The sequence below is a fragment of the Monodelphis domestica genome, chromosome 1, assembly GCF_027887165.1.
Source record: "Monodelphis domestica isolate mMonDom1 chromosome 1, mMonDom1.pri, whole genome shotgun sequence".
In the NCBI taxonomy this organism is placed as follows: domain Eukaryota; kingdom Metazoa; phylum Chordata; class Mammalia; order Didelphimorphia; family Didelphidae; genus Monodelphis; species Monodelphis domestica.
The window spans coordinates 540,773,257-540,797,268 of record NC_077227.1 but is presented as its reverse complement, the minus strand read 5'-3'; positions in this window follow the sequence as shown (position 1 = coordinate 540,797,268).

The following is a 24,012-nucleotide window of genomic DNA, read 5'->3' as shown; positions in this document are numbered from 1 at the left end:
TGAACTCATATCCTCCTAATTCCAGGCTTTACGCTCTATCCACTCTGCCGCATAGCTGCCCAGAACCACTAGTCTTGCAAGGTTCAAATCCTTCCTTAAACACTTTCTAGCTGTGTATCTCTAGGCAAGTTATGATTGACTGAAACTTAATTTTCCTCCTCTAATGACAGTTCTTAACTAATAAGTCTATTTTAAGTGTCAAAGAAAATACATGTAAAGTACTTCATTAACCTTAAAAGTCAACAGGAATGTTCCTATTATTATTATTATTAGCATTACTAATAGCCAAAATTAATAGAGGACATATTATATTCCAGGCACTGTGCTTTATGATTATCACTTCATTTAATCCTCACAACTCTGGGAAGTAGTTGCTCATATTATTACCATTTTAAAGATAAGGAACCTAGTACACATTTGTTGAATGAATCCAAATATTAATATTACTTTTAATGTAGTCTTAGGCCATTATGATGCCACATCACTACTAGTATATAAATATTTTCAAAAAATCCACAATTTAAAATTTTGTTTGAGAAAAATTTCAGGGAAAGAAGCTTGCTAACTTCCTGAATCCAAAAAATGAACTGTCTAGAGAAAGATACCTGAAGAAACCTACTCTACATCAGAAGATCCAGAATGAACTTTGGAGTGAAATTGATTAAACTGAAGGAGTTGAACACAGTTATTTTGAATGTACACTCTTATGGCAAAGGGGACTGCCTCCAATTGGATTTTTGTCAATTCACCTAGCAAACATTGGTTTTACTTTCTCTTCTATTTTCCTCTTATCTCTAACTATTGTAGTTTCCTCTTAGAAGGTGCAATATTGTATGCACCTGTAGTTAGAAGATTTTTAGGTGTACGAGATGATTATGTTAAACGATCCATTGGGGAGACTAGTCTTCTAAAGGATCACAGGGGGGATTATGAAGATGGGATTATGAACACTCTCCTTGCCCACTTTTAGATGTAATCACCAGAAGCATATACACCCTACTTATCCTTTAAGTATGGGGAGGTCTGTGACTCAGGTGTGCTATAGTGAGTGACGAATCAGGAATGACTGACTGCCCCCTGGGCAGTCCTAAGAAAAGCTAAAGCTACAATTGGTCCAAGTAAAGTGGAAGGAATGCACAGGGAGTGACACAAAGAAGCATCTTTAAAAGAAGTGGCAACTTCTTGTGAATGCAGTTCTTCAGAGCTTGGACTTCAAGTTGGAATTGGAGTTCAAACTGTAGGCTGGTAAAGGATCTACTTTGTGGACCTGAGACTGAAATTTGGTGAAACTATTCTCAAATCCCTCCCTTTGAACTACCATGTGGATGCATAAAAAGGCTGGCTCCTTTTCCCTGGCTTGTTCTGGAGGCACTAGTCTCCAGAGAGGCTCCTCATCTTTGAGGAGGCCTTGTGGCTAGAACCCTTGTTTAATTTACCTCTGGGCCCCTCTTTGCTGGGCCCTCTGAACCCCTACCTGGTTTGGACCAGGCTGGAGTAATTAGTTACTCTCTCTCTATCATTTCCTTACTTTCACTCTTTCTCCTTTTTTTAAATAAACTACCATAAAAAGTCATTCTGACTTGAGTAATATGTTTTCGGTGACTGCATTTTTATACATTTAGTACACCCTTTAATTTTTAACCCTCACACTAGGCAGCCATATAGAGACAATTTCCAAGGAAGGCTCTTGAGGTTGTTGCTACTTGGAGCCAGCATAAACCATACTAGTCCCTGTTGAGTTGCTTCCTCAAATCTGAAACAAATGCCTGTCCCTAATTGACACAGATATGGCATCAATAGTGTTCATAGAATCTTCTTTGATTTCTCTGAGGAGAACAGAATATTGTTGAGCTGAACAAAACAATTTTGACATCCATCTTCCTATTTCAAATAGGGGAGGGCATTAGTCATTCTGCCTTCATGAATGACCAATTTTCTATCACAGCTGTTTGGTAGCCAAATTGGAATGCAGAGCACAGGCTTTCAGGCCCCTCTAATGATAGACATTGTTGTTGTTGGGTTTTTTCAGTATAATTCTCTTCTGGGGGGGTGCTATTCCCTTACTTAATAACCAATTAGAATAGAGATCACAGTATTATGAGAGGAGCATAGATTTTTGAGCTAGCAAGTACCTTTGAGTTTATCAAGTCCCATCCTTCTTTTTTTACAGAGAGAGAAATTTAGGGCAAGAGAAGTGAAGAAACTTGCCCAGAGTCACACAATTATAAGTTGGTAGAGCCAGGATTCAAACTGAGATTCACTGACTTGAGATCCAGCCTTCTTCCTACCATACCACACACATCACGAGTATCTCCTGCTTTCTCACTGGAAAGGGAAGGAGTAGCAACTCTGTCATTTAACTTTGGGGAATGACTGTTTCATCTTACATAAACTTCCATCTGGCCCCTTCTGAGCTGTCTTGGAAGCTGGAGCGGGTGTTTTTAATAGGCTACATGCCTGATGCCTGGTACGAAATGACTGTATTCCAAGCAACCTGGCACCATGGACAGAATGATGGACTTACCGGATGGAAGAAAGGTTCCAATCCTGCCTTCCTATCTATGTGAGAAAGATTATATCACTTAATCTCTCAAAGACCCAATTTCAACTATCTAGGAAGCAGGAAAAGAGGAAATTACAATGTGGAGGACTGAGAGGAAGAAAAAGAAAGCATCAAGTATCAATGAATCTCTTTTTGTAACCAACCTGTTGCTTGATGAAAATATATTTTCTTTGGTAAAAGACAGGGGTGAAATGTCAACCCTAGTATGCTGTTAAACCCATTTATTCATTCTTTTCCCAGTGATTCCAATTTCATTCAGCATTAATAAGGACTTTCAGTATACAAGAAACTCTACCAAGTGCTTGGAATACAGAGGACAGCTTCAAATGAAGAGCTCAAGATGAGGATATCTGGGTTCTGAGCACTCTTAGCTATCTGACGCTAGACAAGACATTTCTCCCTGAGCCTGCTTTTTCTTATTTTGCAAAATGATATTTGACTTTAAATCTGCTTATGTTCATGAAGAACCTGCTGCTAAACCCCAAGAACTTTGCTGGATTCTGAGGAAATGGAGCCCCCCCCCCAAAAAAAAAAGAAGAAGAAGAAGAAGAAATAATAGCTGACCTTGAAAAGCTTTCATTCTATTAAAAGGAAAATAGTTGGGGGTTGGGGGCAACAGGACAGGAAGGTGAGAGAGAGTGAGAGACTCACCAGACAAAGAAAGAGAGAGACCAGAAAAGAGAAAGATACTGAGAAGAAAGCATAAGATGCTAGTACATTCCAAGTCTGAGAGATTGTTTGTGGGAAGGCTTGGTAATTGGAAGTGGAGTGTAAAGTTCTGAAAGCAGCTAACAATCTACCTTGGCCAGATCATACAGCACATAAGATTATATGGAAAGGTCAGTTGGACCCAAATTTAAAAAAGAGAAAGAGGAGGAAGGAAGAAAGAAAGGTAGGGTTGGAGGAAGTATAGAACAAGAAGAAAAAAAAAGATGATGATGATGATGATGATGATGATGACAATTATACATCTAACAAGCTTGTGAAAATAGGACTTTGTAAAGTTTAAAACTTTTTTGTGTTTATTATTGAGATAGATAGTACAGTGGCTGGACTTTGAATTACAAACATATGAATTTATATCCTGCCTTAGATTCTTTCTAACTGTGTGACAGTAGTCAGGTCACTTGAACTCTCTCACCTTTTGTTTCCTCAATTGTAAAATTGAATAATAATAACATTTTTTGACAGGGTCATTATGAAAATCAAAGGAAAGGTCATATGCATCACTTCACAAATGTTATAAAATGTTACACAAATACTAGCTATTATTGTCATCTTTATTATTATTATTATATTTTTAAAAGAAAATAAAATGGTATAGTCTCAGCCCTCTTGGATTTTGCAGCATACTGGAGTGGGGGAAAGAACCACCCCCACATAAATAAGTATATTATTAACTCAAATGAGATAGAACTACAAGAAAGATCTATTGTATGTACTGTAGGGCATTTCAAAATAAGAGAATTCATGCTCACTTGGAAGTTTCAAGAAGGTCTTCATGGAGAAAATAGGAGCATGAATAAGACCTAAGAGTTAAACAAATGAATGGAGAGGGAATAGGTTACTGATGTGGGCAGCACCTTCATGATCTCCTATTTATTGTTGATAATTAGTTCTGGAAGGAACCTAGAGGTGGAGAAGACAGGGCCATAGCAACCCTAGAGACCCATGTAGTTCAATGCTTTCCTCCCTCCCTCCCTGCTGATGCCATAAATTCCCTACATTTAAATTATAAGGTAAACTGAATTCCTGGACATTTAGTGATTTGTCCAATGTAATATAAGGAGTAAATGTCATAGAGGAGATTGGAACTCAGACCTTTTGACTCCAATTCATTATTTGTTGCATTGTACCATGAAGGCAGAACAAGAGTTGTTCAGTGTAGAGAAAATATTTATTGTGGGAAAGGGAATAGAAAATAATTTTGAAAGGTAAATTGGAGTGATATAATGAAGGACGTTGAACCCTTCATTGAGACAGAAAGATAAAATATATATTTATATATATGTATATATATATATATAGGGGTGTATGGGGTGCTCAGGGAGGGGTAATATCTCTGGTATGGAGGGCTTGTCATGCCCTTCTAGGGCAGCTCTCCAGCCACTGACCCTCACCTGACACCCCGCTCTCACTTGTGGCTCCCAGTAGCTGCTAGTATGTGGCAGCGGCCACACCCCAGGCAACAGCTTCGACAGGCCGGCTAAACCTTGTGAGGGTAGCCATTGGGTTGACGTCGACCCCTGGTGAACTAGGGCTTTGCTCACCCAGCATGTGAAGACTGCTTCGGTGGAACAGGCGGAAGAAACCAACAAGAAGGTTCAACGGCTGAGAGGGCGACGCAGCAAAGCACTGTGGAGTGCTTAGGGCGTGTTGGAGCACAAAGGACAACACGGCCATCCAATGCAGCTGAGGAAGTCTCCAGGTGTAACGACTTTTCATGCCACTGGACTGAGGCTTCCAAAGCCAAGAGAGTGGGACTGTCTCTGTGTATCGACTTTTCCACTTAAATCTTCATGCACAAGTGTCTTTGTGCACAAAAACGCACAAAGACAATCGTCATCCTCGGTTCGAGAGACAACCAACATATATATATATATATATATATATATATATATATATATATATATATATATATATAAAAATTCTGGAGACAAGAGGAATTTTTTTTAAAAAGGGAGAGATCAGAGGATTTTACCCTCCATTCAGTCATTGTGGGTTTGTTTTGTTTTGTTTTGTTTTGTTTTTAATTCCAAGGGGATGAATTATACCTAGTGGTTGAAAGTTTTAAAACAACACCACTGGGTCAGAGCCAGCCCTGCAGTGACTCCAGAGGACTCTCTTTGATTGGAGATTTTATGAAGTTAATGGACAGAGACCTTAAGAAGCTTCAAACATGTGGACCGTAGTATGCTGAATGGTCAAACTGTTCCATGTGTAGTGACATTGACTACTGAAGTATTTATCAAGCTCCCACTTGCTTAACTTGGGATCCTGCTGCTTCCACACAGTATCTGGATGTTGGAAATGACCAAGGCAACTTTCTTGAGTGAGAAAGAAAATCAAATACATATTCAGGATTCAAGAACATATACATGTTCCTTTAGAAAAGGAAAAATGAAAAAAGAAATTCCGACTGTATTGTGTGTTTTGTTGTTGTTGTTGTTGTTGTTTCTTCATAAAGTTTTTATGGACCTTTTCAAGTCTCCAACAGGATCAGGTCATCTTTTTTTGTCTGGAAACCCAGACTGTGGCATTCTTCTTTCTTTGTCTATAGTGAGTGAAAGCTGATTAAAATAACTTTTAAGAAATGAAATCTAGAAATAAAAACTTGGGCTGGCAGACCTTAGAACGTAGAATATTGAATTTTGGTACTGGAAAGGACCTTAGAATATAGTTCATAAAATATGAGAGTCTGAAAGAACCTTAGATTTTGTACAACCCCTTTCCTTTTGTAGTGGAAGAAAATAATAAGGATAATAATAACAATAACAATAGTGCTTACTATGTGCCAGGTACCACTCAAAGCATTTCATAAATCCTATCTCATTTGATCCTGACAGCAACTCTGGTAGACAAATGCTACTATTGTCCCCAATTTACAACTGGGGAAAGTGAGGCAGAGATTAAGTGATTTTCCCAAAGTTATACAGACAGTCAGTATCTAAGGCCAGATTTAAACTCAGGTCTTCCTGGCTCCAAGCCCAGTGCTTTATCCACTGTGTCAAATAGAAAGTTTTCTAAGATATCATGTAGCTAATGATTCTTCAGTACTAAATTCTCAGAATGTTATTCCTACTTATAATCCAGGTTCAATGATTATAAATACTCTTTTCTACTCCACCCAAAACAAGCCATGTGCTTTTCTATCCAGATTATTATTATTATATTATTATTATATTTAATATATTTAATACAAATAAATATGTAAATAATAAAATATATTATTATATTATTAGGAATATCCATTATGCAAGAAAATAAATTAAATATAAATTAATCTCCTCAAAAACATTTAGAGTCCTTCACAATCTGACTCTGTACACTTTTCCCAGGTTGATTACAGGTTATTCTCTCTCATAATTCAATGTTTCATCCAAATAAGTCTGATATCTATGGGATCAGCCTATGGATGGCTTCTTCTTTTGCTTCATATCCACTTCTTAGAACAAATCTAGTCTACTTTGAATATCACTTCTGGTGTCACCTTTCCTTATTCTCTCAATTACTAGTCTCCTACTAATTGCCCTGCTCTTATAATCACTAATGGGAGAAATGAAAGGAAATCTCTGTCCTTCGGGACAGGCTCATCTTTTTCTGAGTTGGGCTTGTGTTCTCTGCTTTCATGAGATTGGCTCACTCTACTCCCCCTTGCTAAAGAATATATGCAATTATCAGGGTCTGCCTGCCTCAAATCCCTCCCCACTCCAACTCATCCTCCATTTTGTTTCTAACATTATTTTCCTAAATCACTGGTCCAATCATGTCACACAGATACCTATCAATAAACTCCAATGACTTCCTAATGTCTCCACAAACAAAAACAGAATGTTCGGTTTCATATTCAAAGCCCTTCATAATCTAGCTCTCTCCTACCTTTCCAGAGTTTTCATGCTTTTCTCCCTGAAATGTACTCTTTGATCCAGTGACACTGGATTCCTAGATGCTCCAGAAAGAAGACACTCCACATCTCAGCTCTAGGCATTTTTCCTGGCTATTTCCCACGCCACTCTCTTCTGCTCTGACTACTGACCTCCTTGAATTGCTTTTAACTCCCAACTAAAATCCTACTTTCTATGGGAAGCCTTCTTTAAGCCTTCCTTAATTCCAGTGTCTTCCATCTATTATTAATACTATGTATAGCTTGCTTTATACACACATATATAATACATATTTGTTTTCATGTTGTCTTCTCCATTAAATTGTAAGTTCCCTGAGAGCAGAGGTTGTCATTTGCCATTTTTTGTAGCCTTGGTATACCCCTAGATTACATAACACAGTGCCTAGTATTTACTAGACACTTAATAAGTATTGATTGAATGATTGATTAATTGATTGAGATTAGATTTTAAGATGATAGAAATTCCTAAATCATTTTATCCAATCTATTTATTTTACAAATAAAGATCCGAGGCCCCCCAAAAAGTAATATAGCTTATCTATGGTAAAACTGATATTTAAACTCAGGTATTCCAACACTAATACTTTCCCCTCTACCACACAAATTTGAGATAAAAGTGAAATTTCTGTTCAGCAGGCCTACAAACTGATTTTTCCTTCTAGTAGAATATAAATAGGGATAGATTATTTTTTCATGTTTTTGGTAGGTATGACCATGTGCTTAAGAGTCTCATGTGTCCTTAAAATTTCTTTTGTGGTGGATGATATACAGAACTGTCCTATACTTTATGTCTCCTACTCCATACACTGAATATCTCTTCTAGAAGAAAATTTGTCATTTCTTTAGGGAGTTTAGTCACGAGTCATATCTAAGCTTTGAGCCGGGGTATAACATACCAGAGAGTGCAAGAAAACATCTGCTTCCCTCTCTAAGGGGTCAGACCACCTCCAAGATGTATCCAGGTTCTTTTTGGAAACTTCTCTATTCCTCATCCTTGTATTTACTTATCTATGAATATGTTATATTCCTTTAGGCAAAGGCTGTGCATTCAGATCCAAAAATGTTTCCTTTAAGCAGCTCTACATGGTAAGGAAAACACTGTTATCTCCTTTGACAGAGGAGGAAATGATCCTCATAAAAGTGAAGATACTTGTTATGGTCCTACATCAAGGATATTTTAATGGCCGCACTTGAACCAAGGCTCTCCTGAATCTGAACCTATTGCTCTTTCCAGTATAGCTTGCTGCCTGTCAAAATCATAGTATGGATATTTGAAAGGGACACTAGAGAATGTTTACCCATCCTCTCAGTTTACCTGTAAGAAAATGTATGTCTATATATTTTGTACCAAAGTTATATAGAAAATAAGAATCTGTGCTGAAATTTAATTAAGGTCCTCTGGCTTCAAATGAAGCACTTTCCACCACACCATTGCTGTTACTTGTTCTCTGTTTATTTTTGAAGAAAACCAATGGCATGATGGGGTGATGTCTTGTCTTCCTCATGAACTGGATTAAGTAAGGCAGAGTTGCACAAAGCAATCAGCTTTGCTTCCTCTTCTAGAATCATTGAAGCCCAGGGATGGGACAAAAGTCAAGATTGGCCATGTGGCTGTCCCCACAAATGTGGGAGTCCATCTCCTCTCTCCACGTATTTGTACAAGTTATTGCATGAAATGTTCCCCCTTCTCATCTCTACTCTTCGAACTTTTGGCTTCCTCCAAGACTCAAGGTGGGTGTTAGTTTAAATGAAAAACATTTATTGATATCCCAAGTTTGTAGGCTTCTCTTTGTCCTCAAATTACCTGTTATTTGGTTATTTATATTTGAGTATATGTGTAGGGAGGAGGGATGGACACACAGACAATCCTCAATATTCCTACATTTCAATTTCCTGACTTTGGGCATTCCTGTAACTACATTTTCACTTTCACATTGGCAACCTCACTCGTTCCCAGTTATGTACAGCAGAGAAAACAAATGAGAGGTACAACATTCTTGCTGGCCAGCTCCTTTGGTGGAAGGAGGCTGCTATCTCCACTGCTGGCCATGACCCTGAGCTCCTGAGCCTATCCCATCCAGGCTGGTGCGTGGAACCGACTGGTGGAGCGCAGCAGGGGAGCAGCACAGCTCACCCCATTTCTATCTGGCATCAGAAAGCCTGAAAGGATGAGCTGAGTTGTTCTGGGTTGGAGTTCTAAACTCCAACTCAAGATGGAGACTTATCCTTAGGCATGTGCTTTTTATAGGAAAACAATTCAACAGCAAAGCTAAAAGATGGAAATTGTTGTCCCTTTCCTTTTTTCCTTTTTTTTTAACAAAAATTAGGACAAGTCCTGGATTTAGAGTCAAAGGGTCAACTGTTAGTATGAGTTCAGAGTTTCTTGTGATCGGTTTGAAGCCCGAATCTGGCTTGGTATTGACATCTCACTTGGGAGATAAGACTCGGGCTCAAATCACTGATATACTTAAAAACAATAACATGTACAAAATGAGTCTCAACCCTTACTCTACCATGTGTAAGATTTAAATGAAGGAGTCAGCCTTTCCACATGTAAATGTTAGCTATTTTTACTGATTTGTCTTTGGGCAAGGCATTTCCCTCTCTGACCTACAGATTCATCATCAGTAAAGTGAAGGGTTTAGGCTGAACAAAATTTATCTCTAAGGTGCTCTCCCATTCTATGTTCTATAATTCTACAAAGGTAGAAGAAGGACAACAATGTTAAATGTCTATAAACTGGTTAGTTTGCCCTGGAGAAGAGTAAAGTGAGACATGATAGCTATAATCTACAGCACCCAGCAGGTTAGTGTAGGACAGAGACAAATCCAGTTCTTCTGACAGGTAGGTCTGAATTCTTTCTAGTAAGCCCTTTTAAGGTCTCCAACTACATGATAAGCAGGTCATATTCTATCATCATTGATTGCTTGTCATTCAGAATATTGTTTCTACATATAGGTAGGGGTATCTGAAAATAACAGGTTCTTTTCACTATTACCTCACAGCTCTATCATTCCGTTCTAGATAATATAAAGATCAAAACTAAGTAAACTTGGGGCTGCCATCAATGCTAGGATAAAACAATCATTGAATAAAATCCAGAAATGAGACCATAGAAATCACTGGATTAAGAGCTGAGATCCCTTTTGTTTTATAGAAGAGATCAGAATAAAATGAAAAACCAAACAAAGAAAAAAACCCTACTAGATTTGGAATTAACCAGGTTAGATTTGAATTCATTCACCAGGTGTGTGTTCCTAGGCAAGTCATTTCAATACAATTTCTTTTTTTCTTTTTAAACCCTTATCTTCCATCCAATACTGGTTCCCAGACAGAAGAGTGGTAAGGGCTAGGCAATGCGGGTCAAGTGACTTGCCCCGGGTCACACATCTGAGAAGTGTCTGAGGTCATATTTGAACCTAGGACCTCCAGTCTCTAGACCTGGCTCTCAATCCACTGAGCTACCCAGCTGCCCCCTCAATACAATTTCAATTCAACAATGATTTAGTAAGCGGATACTTAGGTGCTGACATTCTGGTATTGCAAATCCAAAATGAAACACAGACCCTTCTAGAGGAATTTATGTTCTATTAGAGATAAAGCAATATGAAGATGACAAATTAAATGTTAAATATATACAAAGTAGAGACCCTAACCCTCCCATAGCTTCAGCTTCCTCATTTATAAAACAGGGATAATATAACCCAAACTAGATTCCTCTTAGGGTTGATGTCAGTGATAGGCTGCTATATGTTTGACCATCTGTTGAAAAGGTTGGGAGACATGGTGGTGGAATATATGCAAGATATTCTCTTCAATTTAATCTGCATTATTAACATTTTCTTTATCACTTTCTTCACCCTGAACAACCAAGAGAATAATGAATCAAGCCCTGAATTATAGATTTCTTAATTCTGGAGGTATAAATGTTCATGCTGAAAATTTAAAAATCAGGTCTTGGGAGCTGCTTTAAGCAGCTTCCAGTATATCCCCTGGTTATTGTAAACAAAACACTTCATAAAGCTTTAATATAGCAATGTCAAGTCAAAGAAGTGAAATCTCTTGTCTAGGATTACTTAGATAGCTAGCAGAGCTGGAATTGGAACCCAAGTCTTCTGACTATAGTTCTAGTACTAACTTTATAATAGATGTGCTTAGTTTGTTGAAAGAAACCTAGTATTTTTCCCCTGGAGATCAATAGAATAAATTATATTGAATGAAACGACTAAAACTGAATTCCACCTGTTTATGCTTCCAGCTTTCATTCATTCCAGAGCCTGGAAAGCTTTCATGAATTTTCATGGAAAAATGCAGGTATTTTCCTAAGGGCCTGCCTATTTTGGCCTGTACTTGCTTACTTTCACCTCAGATGTAAGCTGAGACCTATGTCTAAGATTGCAGCTTTCTTGCCTGTTTCCCCAGCCTCTTCCTTATGTTGGAGGGACCATCCCAGCTCCCTAATGGCATGAAAAGCCATTTCACATAAACATATTTAAAAGCTATGGAGCCAAACTATTAAGCTTGTCTGAGATAGAACCAGTAAGCACTCCAGCCTATCAGGCCTGCCTGTAATTAGGAAGGGAATGGTTGAGAGAAATCCAAAACCTTGCAAGAAAATCCGCTTTTCCCCAGAAAACCTATTTGCAAATGGTACAGTACTCCTGCCTTTTTTCCACTTTGTAAGTTCACAGCATCTGCTATATCAATACAGCAGCACATATGGTAGCATCATTTTGCAAAGCGACATAACAGAAGATGAAGAAACCATTACCAGTCCTGCTCTCATGCTGGGGGTGGGGGGATTGGGAGCAAAACTGTAACTGTTGAGTCTCTACAGAGTGCAGCGACTGGGGGTGGGATAGGGAGGTGGAGAAGAGTTATCACCTGGCTGAGAAAGGTCAATGAGAACCAACTCTAAAAGTTCTCCAATTTCCCTGCTCCCCAACCCATGTTCCAAAAATCACATTTATCAGAGGACAACTGGGGCCCCAGTGACCTATTCATGTAGTGCTATTAGAAAGGACTTTTTATTATAATAGATGGAGTCTTTATAATTGCTTTGCATATGCCTGTTTTTAAAATGTGAAAAAGCTGTTACATTCTGGGCAGGCACCTCGTCTCTCTCCCCTGACAGCACCATGCCTGTATGTTCTAGGGCTTCCTCCAGACAACTTTTTTAAATGAGGCGAGTGATGGTAACCACTGGGGGAAAGATCATTCCAATGTCTAATAAAATGTCGCCATTAGAAAGTCTTTCCTGTTCCCCAGCTTAAATTTTCCTCTTCTAATTTGATGCTGTTAACTCCTGCTTAAAGCATTTCCATGCCTAAAATGATACTTTTCCCCCCCCATGAGACTTCTTGATCCTTTTCCCAATTTCTAACCAAATTCCTCAGAATTGAACCTGTCATCATGTGTCAGGCAGAAAACTGGTGCTGGCTGAAGAAACTGAGACCGTTCATATTGTAAGAGGACCTCACTGAGAGGGTCTGGGCCCTGCAGAAGAGGAGTCAATGGCCATTGAAATATAGGAGCCTCTTGACCATAACCATAACCCATTGCTAGCAAGCTTGTGCGCAACTCTCAGTCCATCTATCTGTCCTTGAAGGACCTCAATTATTAGTACATTCCTCTGCTCCCAAATTTCCTTATTCTTATTTTCAATATAATGACATATTCATGGATTGGCTCTTGGGATATTCTGTTAATACCTTCATGGGAGGGACCAATTTCCAATTGTCTTTGGATTTTAAAACCTCAGCAAAATGCCTAGTACATGTCAGGTGATCCATAAATGACCTTTGCTTAACTGACTAAAGGATATACACAAACTTGAATGATCTTGCTTAGTAGAAATGCTATTAACTTTAGAGCCTTAAAATCTCAGTTGAAACCTTAGGTAAGTCACTTTACCTGGTTGAATTAAGTAGCACAATAGATAGAGTGCTGAATTTGGAGTCAAGAAGATTTGAATTTTAATTCGGTCTCAGATATTTACTAGGTGAGTGATCCTGGACAACTCACATAGCCTCTGTTTATCTCAGTTTCCTCATCAATAAAATGAGTTTAATAATAGTACCTTCTTCATTATGTGAAAATTGGATTTAGCTATCTCCTGATTGTAACAATGAAGGCACTTAGCTCTTACTTTATTGTAAAGATAAAATTATAATCTCCTGATTGTAACAATGAAGGCACTTAGCTCTTCCTTTATAGTGAAGCTAGAATTGTAATCCATAATCTATTTTTAGATTTTAATCAACAAAAAAGGTGATAACTCAGTATTTTAAGTACATCTACCCATTTTAACCACAAAAAGGTGTTAAGTAAAAAGGTGAACTTACCAAAAAAGGTATTAAGTAACCCAAAAAGATATAATCTACCAAAGAAGGTGAGAACTAAAGAGTGGGCAGTCCTGGACAAAAGCGTCTGCTGTGATTGGAAGACATGAAATTTAGGGGAGGTTTCACAAGAGAAAAAGATTCTTTAAAAAGATGACGAAAGGCCAGAAGAAGAGATATATTCTATTCAAGTTTCTAGTTGGATGAAGGATCTCTGTCTCAGAGTTGGACTCAGAGGAGAGACTGGAAACAAACACTTGAAGAGCAAAGGGAAGACAGACACCCAGACTTCTTTTCATTTAGACAGTCATCATTGGTGAGTGAAAGGAGGACTTAATGACCCCGCCTTTATGGAGGCATGAAGCCTCCATGAAAGGCCCATCATTTTGAAACTCTCTTCCCCTGGCTGGGGCTTAGAAATTTCTAACTGGATCAGAGGAAGCCATTGTTTTCTCTCTCTCTTTCATTCCTTAATATCTTCCCTCTATTATAAATAAACTACCATAAATTCATTTTACTTTAGTAATTCATTTGGGATTTAGACATTTAAATCCCTGGTGACCACATATTATATATTCAGAGTCCAACCACAAATAAATTTAACAATTGGGTTGTTGTACTTTGTAAATCTTAGAGCTATATAAATGCTGGCAGTCATCTTCATTATCATTATTATGGACCTCAATTTATTCATCCTGAAAATAAGGGATCTAGATCAGATGGCCACTGAAGTTCCTTCCTTACAGCTCTGGATGTGATCCCTCCTCCGTTATATATCAGCTCTATAATCATAGGTAAACCATTTCTCTTCTCAGAACCTCAACGTTCTTCATACCTTGAAATAAAAGTGACAAAAAGATTAACTTTAAGATCACTTATTATCTAAATCTTATCATATCAGTGAACATTTCAGGAATCTCAGTCCCTTTAGTAAAATAAGTATGTTTTTGGTACCTCCACTTTTGTTTATTGAAAAAGTACTTACTTAGTGCCTTAAATACCATCATAGGCAGGGTATACAGTCTTGACTCTGAAGGAGTTTAACAAAAAATATTTCTAAAAATTGGAAAAACATCTTTCCAGTCTTGATTTTTTCCTCTTAGAAATACAAAGGTTTGATTAGATGATCTGCAAGGCAAATTCTGACTCTTACAGTCTATTATCCTGTGTAGAGGCAGTTTCATCCCCTCCTCCCTTCCTGGATTGGCAACCCTGTTCATCCCATTTTTTGCATTCCATGCTGCTGGGTCCATGAACATAAATAAAAGGGTGTGGGTGGACCTCACCTCACTCTCAAAGCCAAGCAGCTGAGAAGGTGGGAGAATCCTGCAAGATGAGCTACACATGGTCAAACTTAGAGTAGGAGAGACTTTAAATCTATTCTTATCTGCTTTCTCTATTTCAAGTGATTATTAATAAACTTTATGGAATATAAGAACTTGGAGATATTAATTTTAATCTAACAATCTTTTAAAATGCCACAACCTAGGATACAAAGTTTTCCTTACTGACTTCCTCACCAAAAACTAAGAAGTTCCTCCCTTCTTCCTTCCTACTTGGAAGGTTTCACCATCTTTCTTCCTACTCCTGTCCTCTTTCAAGACTCAGTTCAAATCCATTGTTCTATAGGCAGCCTCTTCCAGTCCCCAGCATCACTACTCCCAGGTAGCTTCTAGTGCCTTCCCTCTGGGATTGCCTCCTGTTTCCACTCTATTTATCTTGTATGTTCACTTATCCATAGCTTGTCTCCTTCCATTAGAATGTGAGCTCACTGAATGCAGGGAGCATGTTTTTCCCTTTCTTTAAATCCTTAGCACTTAGCACAATGCCTGGTAGAGGATAAATACATATTAAATACTTCTTGACTGATTATTCCAAGGCAAAGTTGGTCAAGATTCTAGTAAACTTTTGTCCAAGCTTAAAATATTTTTAGTTCATACACATTTAGATCAATTAACATAAAAGGAAAAGTTCTTGACAAAATATTTTTATTAAGTATAATATATCAGTTCTTCCATTTACTTCCTGTATTATCAATGGCAGATCACTTTGCCTGGGCTTCAGGGTCCCCATCTGTAAGATAAAGATAATAGAATGTAAACTACCTGCCTCACAGGGATGTAAGTGTTTTACTATAATCATAAGTAAATGATTCATTCATTCCAAGAAAAAAAAAAAACAGAGACACTGCCATCAACCATCATTTCACAGTGCATACCCTTCATTCTAGTCAAGTTGGTCTATGGCATGGGTATCATACCCCCCAAACGCAGGCAAACTGGAAGGAGGGAGATTCCTTTGCTCCTTTCTTTCCTTGTGACTCCTAACCCAAGAACATCTGATAACTTCTATAAGACCCTGAGAGAATTATTATCCTTGTACCCTCCTTTAGATTTGAGATAGACATAGAGATGCACCTCCAGGATACACCTCAATACCACTGGGCTAGATCTCAGGCATCCATCTGTCCCCCAAACTATGTCAGTCTTCAGGCAGCGCCCAGTCAGATGATTAACACCCCCCCCAATGCCTGAGTGTTTACCACTCTAGAATCATATCCCCCCTATTGTAAAAAGTAAAAATCCCCAAAATTAATGGACTCTGGAAGCAGCCTTTCATCTTGCTCTTCCACTTATAATCTTCCTAGCCAGTCTCAACATTATTTTCTAAATTAATAAATTTCTCTTTTTTTTTAAGCTAAGATTTGGAATCTTGCATTCATGCAAAAGGTATTCTTCCTGAACTCTGGGGGTTCACCTCTATCACCCCAAAAAAGTCTAGATATTGTCCTCTAGATTCGAGTTCTTAATCTGGAGTGCATGAGTTTTATTTTGATAAATTCCAATGTAATTGGTTTCCTTGTTAACCCTATGTGTTTTTTATTTCATTCATTTAAAAACACTCAGAGAAAGGGTCCTATGGATTTCAGCAGATTGCTAAATGAGTTCAATAGACACACTCAAAAAGCTAACCCCTGTTCTATATATTGTTAACTTGAAAATAACACAGAACTACCAAAGTAGTCAGAAAAAACAAGTCTTTAATGAGGAAAAACTTAAGTCCAATATTTGGCCCTTTACTCAGAGCCTAGCGCCAAAACTTTCACAAGGTCTACACCCTGGGACTCTGGGGACATTGACATGGGCACTGTACCCCCAGAAACTCAGGGGAACTATTATCAGGGAACCTCCCTTGCCTTTGCATCCTTGTGACTCTTAACCTAGAAACACCCAATGACACCACCTAGGGTCCTGAGATGACTATCTACCTTTGACTTAAAATGGACAAAGAGATGAATCTTTATGCCTCCAGGCAGACCCCAGTCAGATGACCACCTCACCCCCACCAAATACCTGAGGGACTAATACTCTAGGTCACGTATACACCAAGATATAGCATCTAAAGAGTATATAAACCCTAGAACTGATGTTGTCTGGGGGGACAGCCTTTCCATCCATGCTGTCCCCATGGAGGAACAACCTTTCCTTTCATGCTGTCTTCCCAGGAACTGCTCCCCATATTGCTGTCCCACCTTGCTATCCTTCTGGCCATTCTCAACATTACTTTCTAAATTAATAAATTTCTCTTTTTGTTTTTAAGCCAAGTTTTGGAGTCTTTCATTCTTGCAAAAGTATCCTTCTTGAACCCCAAAGGTATCCTTCCCGCCCATAACATTTTGATGCCCAATGTTTTTGGCTCTCCTGAAAGCTACTCCTGTACTCCCGATTGTCCATGAGAACACAGCTTCTCAGGTAGGAAGGAGACTTTCCTTTGACTCCTCAAACCCTCATCTTTTAGGTGATATCTTTATGGGAAATCTTTTGTGCTCTCTCTTCCATCAGCCCCAGATCAGTATGGCCGCTGGAGTTTGGGGTCTGTCTGTCGGCTTCCCTTTCTGATACTAGAAGATGTTCTGGTGTGTGGGGAGTCTCGCCTCAGTCTTACACTTAGTGCTCACCTCAGTCTTGAACTGAGTGCTCTTGGTCTGGCAACCTCTGTGGATGCACAGTTGTTGACCCTCCAGTGTGGAACTGGCCATTCCGCATCTAAATGGGACAGAGACAGAGAGTACCCTGAGATTCCCCTTTGGGGTATATACTTAAAATTGGAAAAAATTGGCACTAAACAGGTTAAAGAAAAAGCAACCACTTTTTTTGTAATGTTGACTGGCCACATTACATCCTTGATAAGCAAGAGGCATAGCCTATCCATGGCACCCTAAAATTTTAATACCATTTTTTTTTCAGCTTGAAGTCAAGCCAGATAGGGACTAGCCAACCCAATTAAGACAAAGGGAGAAGCTTGCTTGCAGGCCTCTCCTGTTGGGAAGGGATCAAGCCTAAGCAGCCTGAGAGAAAATTCAGTTGGATTTTTTGTTTGTTTGTTTGTTTTCTCTCATGTTATATAGCTGAGTACCATCTAAAAAAAATGAAGAAATTGGCTTTTTATTAGCCTAAAATTGGCTCCCAGTTCTCCAAACTCTACTCTCTACTTGGATTTTAAGGCAAGGGCCTGCTGAGAAATCCAGGCCAAGATGGGGAAACTGGGAATCTCATCAGTTCACTGATAAGGTCTGCCTTCCTCCTCTAGTGCAAAGAGGAAGAAGAGTTGATTCTGAACACAGAGACAACTGGTGAGACACCCCTATTTTGGAGATTTTTAAATGTCTTACACTTTTAAAACAAAATTTTTTTTTCAATTTGTAGAACAACCTATTAATTATCTTCTGTTTTGAAGTAAACAGGGAGAGATAAGAAGACCTGATAAATCTCCTTTCACTGTCTGCTAGCCAAAAGGAAGTAATGCTTAAATCTGTCTATTAGAGATATTTATTGGTATGTTATTTCAAAATTGTGATCATGTATTTATATGGATTTAAAAAATAACACCCTAATTTTGATTTTGTCAGACAGTAAAATTTCAGTTTGTATAGAAAAGCCACAGATAAGTATTGTAAAATAGGTTTTAGCAGTGTTTAAACTTACCAAAAATGGGTTTTTGTTTAAAATTATCAAATGGTTTTCTTCTCAATAGTTTTCATCTCAGTGTATTATTACATTTAACTTCTTGGTCTTGAAAATAGATAATCAGCCTGCTTGTCAAAAGGCTTGCTTTAAGGTTTATGGTCCTTAAAAGGTTTCAAATCTCTAAATTTAAAATAGATCCTGTAAATACTAAATGCTTTATGAAAAAAATTTTAAATGTTATGTGAGTTGCTGCTGAAACATGTATTTTAAATATTGTTTGGATGTAAACAAAAGCTGATTGCAAACCTGACTCTACCATAGACTTTGTTCAATACTCAGGCATTACCTCAGTTTACCAATTTGTACTATGAACTGAAACTCATAATTGATGACTACTATGCTAAAGATACAGTATTTCAATGATCCTTTAAATAAGAATTCTTTTGGTTACTGATTAGCAATTGAAGTGATACAAAGGGAATGTTTGTTTGACATATGATGGTAAAAGCAAGTCAGAGAAAGTAGAGAAGGTATGTTGGGTTTGAATTCAAAAGAAAGAGGGACTTTGATCTAAAGTCCATAAAGCTTGAGTATACAGATTTGTGAAGGAAGAATGGAAGTTGTGTTCTACTTTTAAAACAGAGGGTTTTGAAGCAAAAGAGAGAGAGAGAAAGAGAAGGTGAAAGAGAACAGATAGATGTTCTGCTCTCATAATTCGATCTTTAACTTAGGGATCATTTCTAGAATTGATGTATGTAGTTTTGGAAAATCACAAATAATTCTGGAATTTCTCTGAAAATTCCTTAGAGAGATTCCTGACTGGTCTTATCTTAGTTCCTCCAGATGGCCTAAGGTCAGGATTTGATCTAGCCCAGATTTGTATGTTACTATAGAGCTAATGAATTCAACATTCCTATTCAGGTCTTATGACTAAATTGTAACTAATTATTGCCAAAATATGTAAAAACAATTTCTGTAATGTAGACTCATAGGCTTTATGGAATCCTTAGAGAGGGCAAATGGTCAGAAAAGCTTGTTTGAGGGTATGGAAATTTGTTCCTGAACTGCTGATAAGCAGAATTTCTCTGAGCTGTAATGGGTGAGACTTGCCCTTTAAGGAAAAAGAAGGCTTCTGGGATCCAATGGCAAGTGCTCTAAGGAGAAAGTCCTAGAATGGTTATAGAGAAGGCAGCTCAAGGCTCACTTTGGACTGAGCTTTCCTGACCATCTAGGCTGCTAATCCTTGAATGAAACAATAATGGCAGTGCCAACCTTGCTTGGTACATGAAGCCACTCACTGTGTCCTTTGTGACACGTGGAGATATTTTCCCTTCTGGGTCTTCTTCCTTTGTGACATCCCCATAATCAACAACATGATACAAATTGGAAAATTAAAGTTTCCATTTCCCCAAACAACCTATTAGGTTAATAATTAGACATTCTCAAACTGTTAAGGAACATACTTTGAGAAGTATGTGAAGTTTATTAATTGATGGCTTGTATTTGCAGCCTTAATTGAAGTTTGAATGTTGAGCTTGGAAATATAGCTCAAAGCTCTCCTGAATTTTCCCCAGAATCTGAAGTAAAGAAATTCATCTGTAAAATATTGTTACTCAAGTGTTTATAGATGTTATAGTTAATGTGTACTTTGCAAAAGGATATTCTTTAACAGAAACATCACATACCAGCTCTGCAAACAACTCAGGAATCCGATTTCCTAAAGGGATCTATTCCTGTCAGAAGCTGATTTTTGAAGAAGTCTATTGGCTAAGATACCCAAATGCAAATGTGTAATGCTAATTGCTATTGTACTATATTGTATTATTCTCTGTTTCTCTCTGGTGTTCTAGTTTTTGCCCCAGACCTGTTTTCTAAACTTCAATCTTAGGGCCTGACTCTCCCCTTGTGAGCTGTCTGCCCATCAGGGGAAACAGTCGCTGGACATCCTTCACATCTCCAAGCAGATTCCCAGCTACCTAGGACCCAGGGATTCACAGCCTTTCCTTCCCTGCTATCTTAACTCCTTTTACTTTAGCTCTTAACTCCCTGATCATAACTACTTCTTTCCTTAAATTTTGGGTCTTCTTCTATGTTTTAAATCATGCATATCCAGCCAGCTAGACATATAATTCTCTGATTCAGCTTGGGGAAGCAGTAGCCAAAGTGGGTCCCTCTAACTGTTGGGTCTGTATGAAGCACCTCCAAAGTGGAGAGAACCCCAGGCCTCTAGTCCAAGGTCACAGTGCCTCTGGGGTATATCCAAGACCCGAGGCTTTAAAGAGATTAGCAACCACTCCACTTTTTGCTACTTCCCTGTGGGATATGTGGACCTTGTATTTGTAACCTTGTCATCTCTCTAGTTGCTTCTAGGGTAAAAGCACTCATGGAAGTCACCCAGATGCCAGATGCCACCATAAACTCGGCAAACATCCCAGCCTGATGCTCTGGACACAGTCTACAGTCAATACCTCTCTCTCCTAATGTTAGGCAGGGACAACTCTATGCCCATTCTCAGCTGTGAAGAAGTTACAAAATACAGAGACCACCATCCCTTTTCCCTTACATATTAGGAGAAGGGGGAGATGACATGGGCACTGTACCCCCAGAAACCCAGGGGAACTATTATCAGGGAAACTCCCTTGCCTTTGCATCCTTGTGACTCTTAATGTAGAAACTCCCAATTACCCCACCTAGCGTCCTGAGATGACTATCTACCTTTGACTTAAGATGGACAAAGAGATGAATCTTTATGCCTCCAGGCAGACCCCAGTCAGATGACCACCTCACCCCCACCAAATACCTGAGGGACTAATACTCTAGGTCATGTCCACACCAGGACATAGCATCTAAAGAGTATATAAACTCCAGAACTGATGTTGTCTGGGGGAACAGCCTTTCCATCCATACTGTCTCCATGGAGGAACAGCTTTTCCTTTCATGCTGTCTTCCCAATGAACATCTTGCTGTCCCACCTCCCTATCCCCCTAGCCATTCTCAACATTACTTCCTAAACTAATAAATTTCTCTTTTTGTTTTTAAGCCAAGTTTTGGAGTCTTTCATTCTTGCAAAAGGTATCCTTCCCATACCCCAAAGGTATCCTTTTCAGCCCATAACAACATTATCCCTGGGAGTGACACCCTGTAAGATGAAGACTCAGAAGGACAAAAGAATTTGGATACATACATTCTGGAGAACCCAAGGAAATAGGATTGATTGACATTACCATGGCTACAAGGAAATGGGAGGGTGCAAACTACTTGACAGGGAAAGGAACCATAGCCAGAGGCTGGGTTTTTGGGAATGAGCTACTTAAGATGGATACTAAAGGGTGGTCCCTGCCCAGGTGTGGGTCATCTGGGGAAAGGATCTCTGATACAAGGGGAGAAGTTACTGCAATAAAAGGATATTTTAGCATTTGATTAAAATCTCTTAACTCCACCTAGCTAAGACCATTAAATATCTTAAGGTCTATTGTTCAGTCTGAAACTGCTAGTCTAAGATTTCCTGTAGGGTGGGTTCCCTAGGGAACAGGGATGAACTAGGGGTCTCCAACCTTCAACTGAACCCTAAAATTTGGGATTCTCTTAGATTCCACATAAACAATACAAAATCCCAATTACTACTTTTAGTTGTTTGTTCTCAGCCCACTGTCTGAAAAGCCCTTCTTCTTCCTCTCTACCAGTCCAGATCTTACTTATTCTTTTTATACTTACTAGAATATAAGCTCCTTGAGAGCAGAGAACTTCTCATTTTTCTATTTATATCCCAAGTGTCTAGCACTGTTTCTGGTATGTGGTGGATGTTTAATAAATACTATTTGGTTGACAGTTTAATTGATTAATCTTTTTATTTAGTTGCCATTCTTTTGCATCAATTGTTTATTTAAATATATTGCAATGGAACTATTTTAATTATTTACCATTCTTATCACTCTTACTCTTTCTTCTAAATTGGTGTTGATTTTGATCTTTGCTCAGAAGTCCAAACTACATGTGCACAGCTGTTTCAGAAGTGACTCACACATTGGTTGTAGTCAGATTTTTTCCTAAGACATTTTTCTTCCTCCCCCCTCTTTGTTTCTTTCTTTCCTTCCTTCCTTCTCCCTTCTTCCAGTTTTGATTCTTGTTATGTGAATTAACCCTAATGCTCTTTTGTTTGTTAATTTTGTTTAAAACCCTTACCTTCTATCTTATAATCAATACTGTGTATTGGGCTAGGAAATGGGGGTTAAGTGACTTGCCCAGAGTCACACAGCTAGGAAGTGCCTGAGGCCACATTTGAACCCAGGAACTCCTATCTCTAAGCCAGTCTCTTGATTCACTGAGCTACCCAGCTGCCACTCCTAAAGCTCTTCTTAAAGAAACTACTGATGAGGACATGAGGCTTCTGTGTGGTCTATGAACCTTTGGCCCTTTTCATTTCTTGATCCTGAGTCACATTTTCCAACTCTTTATTTATTTTGACTATCCTCCTCTAACCCCAGTTTTGCACTACAGTCACCAAGTATTAAATTATATGATAATTTCATTGGGAAGATCTTTTTCAATCCTAATTCTCTACATCTGAAGAACAAAATCTGAAATTACCATTTTTCTCACCATATGAGCTCCCTACTATACATACCACCACTCATGAGTAGTCCAAAAAGAGGTCCAAAAGACACGAAATGATGTTTCTTGTTTTCTCTAAATGTAAATATAAAACTAGTCTGAGAATATGTGAGGCATCCTTTGGGTTTTTGATTGGTTTACATTCACTAAGCATAGACCTACCAAGACCTACTATAATGTTGCTCCCCAGACATCTTCATACCATTCCAGTGATCATAAACTCTGCTTCCACCTCATCTAGGAATAGTTAGGAAATCAGTATATCCATTGCTAGACAATATAATGTTAATCAATTGCCCTTTTATTCACCATTTGTCATACATATGACTTCCTTGACCAATATGCTCCCTTTTTGGTGACCAGTCGCCCACATGTGTTGTTTTCTTCTGCTAGAATGAATATAAGCTCCCTGAGGTCAGGAATTACTCTACTTTTTGCATTTATATCCCTAGTCCTTACAATAATGCTTGCTGGCACATAGTAAGTACATAATTGCTTTTTTATATCCAATACAGATGCATTTTCCTTTATCCTAAAGTTTTATTTATGGCAATACTAATATTGATAGGTATTATTTCATCTAGTAGTATGCCATTGTGAAGACTGGAATGGGTTCTCTCCTGATTGTAACAATGAAGGTACTTAGCTCTTCCTTTATTGTAAAGATTACTGTAATCCCCTGTCTATTTTTAGATTTAAATCTCCAAAAGTGTAAACCCAGTACTTAAAGTAGATCTACTCATTTTAACCACAAAAAAGGTATAAACTAACTACAAAAAGGTGTGAACACCCATTTCATACATTAAATGGGAGGTCTGTGACCCAGGTATGAAAAAGTGGGCAGTCCTGGAGAAAAGTATCTGCTGTGATTGGTAGACGTAAAATTTAGGGGAGGTGACACAAGAG